General features: G+C 39.7%; 1 pseudogene; it reads left to right on the forward strand.

The window, feature by feature from the left end:
* The first annotated feature begins 10,113 nt into the window (after positions 1-10,113).
* Positions 10,114-12,004, forward strand: LOC150016328 (actin, cytoplasmic 1-like; annotated as a pseudogene).
* Positions 12,005-12,842: the final 838 nt, after the last annotated feature.

A 12,842-nucleotide genomic window follows, 5' to 3' on the forward strand; every position in this document is an offset into this window, starting at 1 on the left:
CCAGTTGTGCCCAACACAATTAATTGAATCTTTTTTTAGTGATTTGAAATACCTCTCTTTTTTTATTGTAATATACACATAACACACAAGTACCATCTTAACCATCTTTAAGTGTACAGTTCAGAAAAGTATACAGGTCATTGTATTAAGTACATTCACATTGTAGTGCAACCATCACCACCATCCATCCCCATTCAATCTTGTCATTTTGTAATTGAATCTCAGTGCCTATTAAAACAGAAACTCCCATTCTCCTCTCCCCTCTGCCCCTGACAACCACCGTTATTCTTTCTGTCTTTATCATGAAATGCCTCTTTTATGGTATATTTAATTTCCATTTAGTCAGTTTCTGGAGTGTCCTTTCTGTTCTACTTATTTATCTGTGATTCAATACTATATACTCTTTTGATGTTCCTATTTGATAGTTTTTGAGAGGAGTTAGAGAAAGCTCCCCTACTCTTTCTTCTTTTCTAAAATTTTACTGTATATATATTTTTTTGATTTCTAGGTAAGTTTTAGAATTAGACTATTAAGGTTCTGAAGACATTCTGTTAAGATTTTGATTGGAATTACATTGAATTTATAATTTAAAGATAATTAGCCATCTTCACCATATCGAGTCTGTCATCCTGGAATATGATATATTTTTGTATTATTTTCTTTTAAAAAAATCATTTTTAGAGCTTTGTAATTTCTTTTCTCCATATTGGTATTCCGTTTTTCTTATTAGATAGTTAATTAAAACTAATCTCCTTTCGTTCATTTTATTTTTCTAAAGCTTTAAGAGAAATACTAAAATTTTTTTGGTGATTGGAAATAATGGACTTTCTGTAATTAATTTTGCTTTGCTTTCCTTTTTTAAAAACATTTAAATTTATTTTTAGAGAGAGGGGAAAGAAGGGAGAAAGAGAAGGAGAGACACATCCATGTGTGAGAGAAACATTTATTGATTGCCTTTTGCACACCCCCACCTGGGGACATGGCCTGTAACCCAGGCATGTGCCCTGACTGGAAATTGAACCCGTGACCTTTCCATTAATAGGCTGGCATTCAGTCCACTGAGCCATACCAGGCAGGGCCCTTTTGCTTTTTCGGGTTGACTACTGTAGAAATTAATTTTGCCAATGTCATGATAAGGCAGCTATAGTTTCTTAAATTTGGTAGGCACTACCTGTTGGGATCAGTAAACTTCCAACTTTACCATGGATTCTAGTAAAGAATGGTCAAGGAGAATTTAAGAAGTTCTAGTGCAGGTGTAAATGAATATAGGGCTTAAATTTTGTTTTGCTATTATAAAAAATGCTGCAGTTCATAGTCTATAGAATAAATTTCTAGAAGTGTGATTGCTGGGTTAGAGGATAAGAAAAGGAAGATTGCTAATTTTATCACCATCAAAAAAGTATATGAGTTCTTGCAGCCTCACCAGCAGCAGATATTAAGTCTTTTATTTTTGCCAATTTGATAAATGAAAAATGATATTTTATTGTTGAGTTTAATATTCATTTTCTAATTTCTAATGAGATTAAGAATCTTTAAGTAGAATTATTGACATGTATATTTCTTCATATGTGAATTGCCTTTTTATATCTTAAAAAAAAAATCTTCACCCTAGTATATGTTTATTGATATTAGAGAGAAAGCCCTGGCTGGGTGGTTCAGCTGGTTGGAGTGTTGTCCCGTGCACCCAAAAGGTTGTGGGTTCGATTCCTGGTCATGGCACATACTTTACTTGTGGGTTGGTTCCCTGTTGGCCTGTATATGGGAGGCGACAAATTATATATAATAGGTAATCATTTGTCTATATATTTTTAGGAATTTTTCTCCCAAACTGTCACTTATATTATTTTGTTAATGTATTAGCCAACTGAAGTTTTAAAAAATTACTACTTTTCTGTAGTCATATCTGTATATCTGTTACCTTTTTTCTTTTTGGCTTTCACCTGTGCATTTAAAATGAAATAACTTTGTGACTTTTAAGGACTATATTTATTTTGTAAACTTCAGTTGTGTTTATACAATAGCATTTTGTATATATTTTATTAATAAAATGATTAGATTTGCCTGCCTCCTAAGCACTTAAATTGTAAAGTGAGAAAAAGTTTAGAATTCTTTATCAGTGGGGTTTCAGGTCACTTACTAAATAGAACCTGACTTTCATTATATGCTTGATATCTTAAGACAGTTCCTTTTACATAGTTAAAAGTCTGGAAATGCTTGAATTTTGCCAAGTGTATCAGAAAGAAACCTTACATAGATTTCTGTTTCTCATAAATGTTCAGTATTTATCAAGGACCTACTTTTTATAGAACCCATGTCAGATGTTTGAAGGATCATGAGACTGAATTTCCACCCTCCAGGAGTTTAGGATGGGGCATGACCAAAGGCACTATGTATGTGTCCAGTGAGTGTTCCGGTGGAGAAAAAAGAAGTTATCTGCAGTTGAATAGTCTGGATAAACTTGGTGGAGAATATGTGATTTGAGCTGGACCTGGAAAGATGAATGAGGTTTTTCTTTGTACTAAGAACTATGTTTATTGTACTTGATGTAGATTTTTTTGTTTAATCTTACAACAACCCTATGAGATATAGTTATCATTCCTGTTGTAGAAATGAGGAAACTGGAGGTTTGTGCATGTTTTCAATGGGTTCATATATATGTGTAAAAATAAATTTTTACAAAAAGGCCTTGAAGGATACATATCTAATTTAAATAATGGGTTACCTCTGGGGAAGGCACTGAGATTTTGGAGGTGGAGGTCAAAAGGAGGCTTTGGAAATGTGAGTTGTTGTTTAAAGGATATGTATAGCAAAATAAATAATTTTTAAAAAGAAAAGTGTTTTGGAACTAGTGATGGAAAGGACGTCTCAGGGTATTAAAGATTTTAGAAAAGAGATCTACTTGCAAAATAGAGTCAGACTTAGATTGGCTCACTGAATTAAATAATACAAGTGTTTATTGGGGAAAAAAACATGAGATCACCAAAATTTATTGAGTTTACATTAGCCTGTCATGGTAGAAAAACAGCAATTTTCTAATATAATTATTATGTCCACATAGGTCATAATATTTTTTTGGATACCAGCATTGCAAAAGTTAGGGAAAAACTTGTTTATTTGTGGAGTCCCAGCTTATAGAAGATGATCAAGATTTTATGTATTTTGGGGATCAGAATTAGAGTGACTCATTTTTAAGTTTATTTCAAAGATACACAATGTATTTTCTTTCCTCACATGTATGAGATGTGACATTTATTCATAATAGTAGCAAGACAATGTCAGTTTTGTTTTCCCAGAGCTTTGTTCAAGACTACATAGCTAACAAGTGGTGCAGGTAGAATTTGAACCCAGCCCATCTGGTTTCAAAGTTCTGGTTCTCAGCTACTCTGTTACTAAAAATCGAGAGACAGGAGTTCCAAAGGGAGAAACAGTTTACAGAGGATTGTCAGTATAAGGTATGTTCAGGGTGTAGTATTAAACCATTGTGATTGTAGGACAGTGATTATGGCAGGAAATTATGGGAGATAAAAGATGAAGGGGCTCTTTGGTACCACAATGTGGATTATCTCAAAAATCAGAACAATTGGGATGGTGGTGAGAGGAGGTGGTTGATGATATAAGGAGGATAAATGGTGATGGAGGAGACTTGACTTGGGGTGGTGAATAACAATACAGTGTACAGATGATGTTTTGTGGAATTGTGCACCTGAAACCAGTGTCACAATTACCAGTGTCACCCCAATGAATTCAATGGAAAGGGGGAAAATGAGGATAATTAATGAGTCTAAAGATGGATGAAAAGGATTCATTCATTTTACATACATTGTATTGAAGTAAAATTTCTTATACATAAAGGATCATTCTTTGAGATCAGAGTGAGTGGACTTACAGCATTGTGATTTATCCATTCTTTAGAAAGGTTATTTTAACATTACCTCATCCTTATAACAGATCTTTTTCAAAGGAGAAGATAAGTCTTATTTATATTTTAAGTTTTTTTAATCCTCACCGAAGGATATTTTTTTCATTGCTCTTAGAGTGAGAGGAAGGGAGAGAGAGAAACATTGATGTGAAAGAGAAACATCAATTGGTTGCCTCCTGCGTGTGCCTGGACTGGGGACTGGGGACTGGGATTGAACCAGCAACTCTTTGGTTATGGGATGGTGCTCCAACCCACTGAGCCACACCAGCCAGGGCAGATAATGTCTTATTTTAGCAGTTCTACTCGATTTTTATCTAGGATGCTTTGTTTTGTTTTGTATTTAGGTTTTATTCATTTATTTATAGAGAGAGGGGGAGGGAGGGAGAAAGGGTGAGAAACACCCATGTGCGAAAGAAACATCTGTTGGTAGCCTCTTGCTTGCCTCCACCTGGGGACCTGCCCACAACCCAGGCATGTGCTCTGACCGGGAATTGAACTGGTGACATTTCCATTTGTGGGGTGATGCCCAACCCACTGAGCCACACCAGTCAGGTCTTTAGGATGCTTTTTTGAGACTGACACCATCACTTTTTATTGTGGTAAATATATATAATATAAAGTTTATCAATTTAACTGTTTTCTTCAGGATTAAAAAAGTTTACTGGTTCTAGAGAGAGGGAGAGAGGGAAGGGGTGGGAGAAAGAGGGGAAAAGACAGGGTGGGGGGAAGGGAGAGAGAGAGAGAAACAGAAACAGAAAACCATCTATTTGTTGTTCTACTTATTTATGCATTCATTGGTAGATTCTCATATGAGCTCTGACCAGGGATTGAACCTGAAGCCTTGGCTTATCGGGACAACACTAACCAATTTAGCTACTGGGCCAGGCCCCCAATTTAACTATTTTTAATCATATAATTCAGTGTCATTAAGTGTATTTGCATTATTATACCATCTGTCTTCAGAATTTCTTAATCTGCCCACACTGACAATGTATTCATTAAATTCTATTTCCTCATTTCCTTCTCCTCTGGTCCCTGGCTATCACCATTCTACTTTTTGTTTCTGAATTTGACTTTGTTAGGTACCTCATATAAAATATTTGCCCTTTTGTGTCTGGCTTATTTCACTTAGCATAATGTTTTCAAGATGCATTTATATTGTTTATGGGTTAGAATTTCCTTTTTTTTTAAAAAAAGGCTGAATGATATTCCATTGTATATATACACATTTTATATATCTATTGTGTATATATGTCACATTTTATTTATTTGTAAATGGACATTTGGATTGTTTACACATTTTGTCAGCTTTGATTGTGCAGTTACAAATATTGGAGTAGAGCCCTGGCCGGTGTGACTCAGTTGGTTGCAGCCTAGTTGCATACACTGAAAGGTTGCTGGTTTGATACCTGGTCAGGGCACATACCTAGGTTGCAGGATTGATCCCCCATCAGGGTTCGTACCAGGAGACAACCAATCTATGTTACTCTCTCTACCTCTCATTCTCTCCCACCCCGCTTCCTTTCTCTCTAAAGTAAAAAACAAAACAAAACACAAATATTGGAGTACAAGTATTTGTTTTAGTCCCTGCTTTCAACTCTTTTAGGTATATACCTAGAAGTGGAATTGCTGGATTATTTGGTAATTCTATATGTAACTTTTTGTGGAATCACCAATTTGTTTTCCTTAGTCTACTTTACATTCCCACCAGCAATGCACAAGGGTTTCAATTGCTTTACTTCCTTCACAGCAGTTTAAAAAAAAATTTTTTTATAGCCATCCTAATTGGTGTGAAGTGGTATCTCATTGTGGTTTTGATTTGCATTGCCCTAATGGCCACTAATGTGGAGAATGTTTTCATGTGCTTATTGGCAATCTGTTTATCTTTGGAGAAATGTCTATTCAAGTCCTTTGCCTATTTTTTAATTGGATTGTTAGTACCTCTACTTTTTTATATAACTAATATTTTTCTTTTTCTGGTATTTTATTGATTATGCTATTACAGTGGTCCCAATTTTCCCCCTTTGTCCCACTCCGCCTGGTACCCACCTTCCCTCCAGCAGTGCCCCACTTAGTTTGTGTCTGTGGGTCGTGCGTATAAGTTTTTCAGCTTCTCAATTTTCTATACTTTTCTTAAGATGCCCCTGTCTATTTTTATCTGCCAATTATGCATCTTAGTCCCTGCACTTTTTCCCAGTTCTCTGCCTTCCCCCTCCCAACTGATAACCCTTCAGATGATCTCCATCTCTATGATTCTGTTCCTGTTCTAGTTGTTTGCTTAGTTTGTTCTTGTTTTTGTTTTTCTTTTTTGATTCATTTGTTGATAGTTGTGAGTTTGTTGTCATTGTAATGTTCATAGTTTTGGTCTTCTTTTTCTTAAATAAGTCCCTTTAACAGTTCATATGATAAGGGCTTGGTGATGATGAAGTCCTTTAGCTTTACTTTGTTTGGGAAGCACTTTATCTGCCCTTCCATTTTAAATGATAGCTTTGCTGGATAGAGTAATCTTGGTTGTAGGTCCTTGCTTTTGATCACTTTGAATACTTCTTGCCGGTCCCTTCTTGCCTGCAAAGTTTCTTTTGAGAAACAGTTGGCTAATAGTCTATGGGAACTCCTTTTTAGGTAATACTCTTCCTTTCTCTTGCTGCTTTTAAGATTCTCTCTTTATCTTTAACTTTTGGCATTTTAATTATGATGTGTTTTGGTGTGGCCCTCTTTGTGTCTAGCTTGTTTGGGACTCTCTCTACTTCCTGGACTTGAATGTCTGTTTCCTTCACCAAATTAGGGAAGTTTTCTTTCATTATTTTTTTCAAATAAGTTTTCAATTCTTGCTTTTCCTCTTCTCCTTCTAGCATGCCTATAATTTGGATGTTGATATGTTTAAAGTTGTTTCAGAGGTTGCTAAACCTCTCCTCATTTTTTTCTGAATTCTTGTTTCTTCTTTCTGTTTTGGTTGATTATTTCTTCCTTTTATTCCAAAACATTGACTGAATCCCAGCTTCCTTTCCTTCACTGTTGGTTCCCTGTATATTTTTCTTTATTTCACTTCTTTTATTTTGTGTCTGTACTCGATGAATTCTCTGAGCATACTGATTACCAGTGTTTTGAATTCTTCATATGATAGGTTGGTTATCTGTGTTTCATTTAGGTTTTTTTCTGGGGTTTTGTTCTGTTCTTTCATGTGGGCCATATTTCTTTGCCTCCTCAATTTGGCAGCTTCCCTGTGTTTGTTTCTGTGTATTAGTTAGAGCTGCTTTTACTCTGTCTTGGTATGGCCTATGTAGAAAAGGCACCTGTAAATTGTGTGGGGTGGAGCTTTCAGTAGTTGCTAGGGCAGGGCCACCCTCTTAACCACTTTGTGGCTCTGTGTGTTTGTCGGGGCTTGGAGAGGGGACAGTGCTGCTGCCTGGCTTCTGGGGGCCTGCTCAGAACTCGCCTGCTTCTGGCCACCTCACCCACCTCCTATATGCGATTGGCGCCCTTCCAGCTGCTGCGGTGTGGTGGTTTGCGTATATTCCCTATGTTCCAATTTGTTGATTTGATCTCTGGTTTTTGTTTCCTCACCACTTGTCTTGTATGTGTTTTCGTTCATTTCAGCGTGACTAGCCTTCATTCCTTTGCCGTCTTGTTCAGTATCTCTTGTTAATTCGGTAAGCTGCCTTATGACTATAGTTCTGAACTGAGCCTCAGAAAGGTTTTCTATTTGTTCATTGGTTAATTCCCATATCTGCTTTTTGGTTAGCTGCATAATTGGTATTTCAATCATTATTCCTGCATCCTGACCGTTTTCGTTTATCTTTCCTTCTTGGGCGGGGCTGTCACACCTCCTACACTATCTGTTGCAGAGCCCTGAGCACTCATCACAACCCGGTGACCCGTCTCACCACACTGTGGCGCTTTGTGTGGGGGCGGGGGTCCAAGATGGATTCCTGCCGTTCACTCTTCCCTGAGAGACTAGGAGCCTATTCCTCCGTCCCCATGCCCTCTGGGCCTCACAGTCCGAGGAAAAGGGGGTCTGCCTTCCCCAGTGTTAGAATTGCAAGCTGACGGGTCTCGACTGCAGCCGGGACTGCTCCGCTGTTATCTAGCAGTCCCGCAACTGCCGCTGCTGCTGCCATCAATAGCACAATCCGACCTCTTCGACCCAGTTTCGCTCCTCCTACCCATCCAGATGAGCACCACTTGTTTGTAACTTCATACGTTGAACTTCCACGTAGTTTTATTTTCTGGAACTTCTGGTTATTTCTGGTTTTGTAGTAGTTGTAGTCCTTCTTAGTTGTGAAGGGAGACAGAGTGTGTCAGTCTAAGCCTCCATCTTGGCCGAAAGTGTACCAGCTCTTTAAGCGGCAAAAATCCTTCAGTTTCTTCTGCCACCCCAACCCCCACTGGTTTTTACAGCCAGAGGTAATAGGGGTTTATCTTCCCAGTGCTGGAACCCTGTGCTGTGCTGTCTGGCTCCCAAGATATCCCTCACTCCCAAGGTACCCCTCCTGATTTTTATCCACCACACATGAATGTAGGACCATCAGTTCTGCTGCCCCCACTTCCTCTCTGTGCCATACCACCTTTCTGCCCAGTCTCCATGACTCCGCTCCTTCCACCCACCTGGATGAATGAGGCTTTTTTAAATCCTTGGTTGTCGGACTTCCATATAGTTTGATTTTCTTATGGTTCTGAGTGTTAATTTGTTTTTGAGATCTTGTTGTAATTCTTTGGTTACACAAGGAGGTGAAGTGTGTCTACCTACACCTCCATCTTGACTGGAAGTGTACCACCACTGTTTAAATCTAGTAATCCTCTCAGTTGTCTTTTGGGTTGATTGTCTTTTGGGTTGATTGTCTTTTGGGTTGAACTAAAGGCTCTTGATAATCCATTCTTACCTGTTACCTAATTTTAACATATTGACGCAAATTTTGGTCGGAAGGACCTGTGAGGTGATTGATATTAACTATTAAGTTGTAACTTGTAGAACCACTTAGGAATGGGTGATTCAGCTTATTCACATACACACGCACACACCACACCACACACACACACACACATTTAAGACTTTTTTATTTATCTGACTTTTTAGAGAGAGAGAAGGGAGGTAGAAAGAGAGGGAGAAACATCCATTGGTTGCCTCTCGCACACCTTGCATCGGGGACCTGGCCCGCAACGTGGTCACGCTCCCTGACTGGGAATTGAACTGGTGACCCTTTTGTTTGCAGGCTGGCACTCAGTCCACTGAGCCACACCAGCCAGGGCACACCTAGCTATATTTTCCTATGATAGGGCCACTATTATGAATTATTCTAATTATCATAATCTCCACCTGGAAGATGGAAGTCGTCATTGTATTTCTGTTTCTTGGTTTTTCTGCAGCTAGGAACTATTCCTATTTTGATGTCTAGTTTTGACTAGGGGTGTGCTTAATAATAATCATCTTGTATTTAACCTTTGCCTTTTATCCACTTCCTCTCATTCATTGATGCAGATGAATTTTAATGTTATTAGCAGAACCCTTTATTTGCTCACTGTAGGTAATCCTGTAACCTCATGGTCGCTCTAAATGGAAACATTTTTCAGTGTGGTTCACTGTATAAAAAGATGAGTAAAGTAAGTAATACTTTTACATAAGATAGAATATTACCTCTTTGATCTCATTTTTCTGTTATTCCCTTCTGTCACTTCTCTGTAGCTCTAATACCTCCTTGCTATCCCTCAAACACTATGAAGGCTCCACCTGAGGTTCTTTGCCTGGAATATTTTTCTCCCAGATGTGACTTATTCCCTCACTTCTTTTAAGTCTTTACTTAAATATTACCTTTTCAGTGAGGCCTTAACTACTCTATTTAAACTTGTAACCATTCCCAACACCTCTAGTCTCCCTTTCTTGCTTTATTTCCATAGTTTAATCACCATAGAACATATATATTTTAGTTATTTAATTGTTTGTCTTTCTTCCTTACCCCCAGACTAGAATCCTCTTTAAGCTTTATGAGGATAGTGATTTTTATCTGTTTATTCATTGCTATATCCTCTAACATCTAGAAGAGTGCTTGACTTGTGGTAGGGGTGCCTCTCAGTGTTAAAAACACATAACATTATTTAAAAAACTAATGCAAGGTCAAGACCGCATTTACTTGCCAGCACAGACCCCTCTTCCTTTGCTGCTCTCCGCCTTCACTGGTCCACACCGACTCCAGCTCACCATGAATGATGATATTGTTGCACTCATGGTCGACAGTGGCTCTGGGATATGCAAGACTGGCTTTGCAGGTGACGATCCCACGGCCATCTTCCCCTACATTGTGGGGTGCCCCTGGCACCAGGACATGATGGTGGACATGGGCCAGAAGGACTCCTATGTTGGTGACAAGGCCCAGAGCAAGGAGGCATCTTTTTATTTTATTTTTTAAAGATTTTATTTATTTATTTTTAGAGAGAGAGGAAGGGAGGGCGAAAGACAGGGAGAGAAACATCAATATGTGATTGCCTCTTGTGCATCCCCAACTGGGGACCAGGCCCACAACCCAGGCATGTGCCCTGACTGGTAATTGAACCGGCGACCCTTTATTGCAGGCCAGGGCTCAATCCACTGAGCCACACCAGCCAGGGCAAGGGGGCATCTTGACCCTAAAGTACGCCATGGAGCATAGCATTGTCACCAACTCTGATGATGTGTAGACTATTTGGCATCACATCTTTTACAGTGAGCTGCATGTGGCTACTGAGGAGCACCCCACCCTGCTCACTGAGGCTCCCCTGAATCCCAAGGCCAGACCTAGAACATGTTTGAGACCTTCAACACTCCAGCCATGTATGAGGGGGATCCCCCCAAAATCCAGAATTTATTTGTAAAATATTGTGTATTCTTAAATGTTTAAACTTCGACCTTCAAAGTACTTTCCATTTGATGCAGTACACCTCTTGAAATATATTTCCACTGCTCAAAGTAGTTTTTGAACTCATCGATTTTGATGCCTTTTAGTGCTTCTGCCGTTTTTTGTTTTACCTCTTCCACATCAGCAAAACATTTTCCTTTGAGGACTTTCTTCATCCAGGAAAACAAAGGAAATGTCACTTGGGGTGAGACTGGGTGAATAGGGAGGGTGGAGCATGGGGGTGTCATGCCATTTTTGGTCAAATACTGCTGAACGCTCAGCACAGTGTGGGCAGGTATGTTTGTAAATCACCCATCGTGAAATGGGCAAATGCACTGAATCTTCAAAAAAGAGTTCACTGAAGCCGAACACAGCCTATCACAGCTGGTATACTGATAAGATGGGTTCCTAGAACATTCCCCTATTTGGGGAAGCCTTTACTACAAGGGGCCAGCCCACCAGAAGATAATTCCATTTTTTGGAGGAGGGGGGGCCCCTCATATGTGACCATCCAGGCTGTGTTGTCTTTGTAAGTCTGGGTATACAACTGGCATTGTAATGGACTCCGGTGATGGGTTCACCCACACTGTGCCCATTTATGAGGGGTATGCCCTGCCTCATGCCATCTTGTGTTCTGGACCTGGCTGGCCAGGGCCTGAAGGACTACCTTATGAAGATACTCATGGAGCATGCCTACAGCTTTACTGCCACAGCTGAGTGGAGAATTGTACATGACATCAAGGAGAGGCTGTGCTAAGTCACCCTGGGCATCAAGCAAGAGATGGCCACTGTAACCTCCACCTCTTCCCTGGAGCAGAGCTACAAGCTCCCCAACAGTCAGGTCATCACCATTGGCAATGATTAGTTATGCTGCTCCCAGGCCCTCTTCCAGCCTGTGTTCCTGGGCATGGAATACTGTGGCATCCAAGAAACTACCTTAACTCTATCATGAAGGGTGATGACAACATCCGTAAGGATGTACATGCCAATAAGGTGCTGTCTGGTGGGAACACCGAGTACCCAGGCATTGCCAATAGGATGCAGAAGGAAATCACTGCCCTGGCTCCCAGCATGATGAAGATCAAGATCATTGCACTCCCTGGGAGCATTCACTCTGTGTGGATCTGTGGCTCCATCCTGGCCTGGCTGTTCACCTTCCATCAGTCAGCAGGTGTACTAAGAGTCTGGTCCCTTCATTGTCCACTGCAACTGCCTCTAGGGACTGTTACTTAGTTGGTTACACCCTTTCATGACAAAACCTAACTTGCACAGAAAATGAGGTGGAATTGACATGGTTTTATTTATTTATTTATTTATTTATTTATTTATGTTGTTTTGATTTACTTTTTTTTTTGGCTCTTGACTTGATTTAAAAACTGGAATGCTGTAGGTGACAGCAGTCTGTTGGAGTGAGCATCCCCAGAGTTCTACCATGTGAGCAAGGACTTTGATTGTACGTTGTTCTTTTTTTAAATAGGCATTCCAAATATCATGAGCTGCATTGTTACAGGAAGTCCCTTGCCTGCCCAAAAGCTGCGTACTTCTCCCTACGAAAAGCCAGTCCTCGCCCAAGTCCACACAGGGGAGGGTGATATCATTGCTTTTGTGTAAATTATGTAATCCAAGTTTTAAATCATCACTTTAATACCTGTCCTTTTTGTTTTGTTTTATTTTGAATGGTCTGCCATCATGGACTCCCTTTTGTGTCGAACTTGTTATATGAAGGCTTTGGTCCCCCTGGGAGTGGGTTGATGTGTGGAGGGAGCCAGGACTTACCTGTACACTGGCTTGAGACCAGTTTAATAAAGTGCATACCTTAAAGAGAACAAAAACCTAATGCAACAATACCTCCTCTTCTTTACAACCTGGGTCTGGCAGAATGGCTCCTGCAAAGAAGGGTGGCAAGAATAAGAAGGGCTGTTCTGCCATCAGTGATGTAGTGACCAGAGAATGCCTATTATCATTCACAAGTGCATCCATGGAATGGGCTTCAAGAAGCACACCCTTTGGTCACCCAAAGAGATACAAAAATTGGCCATGAAGGAGATGGGAATTTA

The sequence above is a fragment of the Furipterus horrens genome, unplaced genomic scaffold (assembly GCF_987537825.1).
Source record: "Furipterus horrens unplaced genomic scaffold, mFurHor1.1.pri manual_scaffold_3, whole genome shotgun sequence".
Taxonomy (NCBI): Eukaryota; Metazoa; Chordata; class Mammalia; order Chiroptera; family Furipteridae; genus Furipterus; species Furipterus horrens.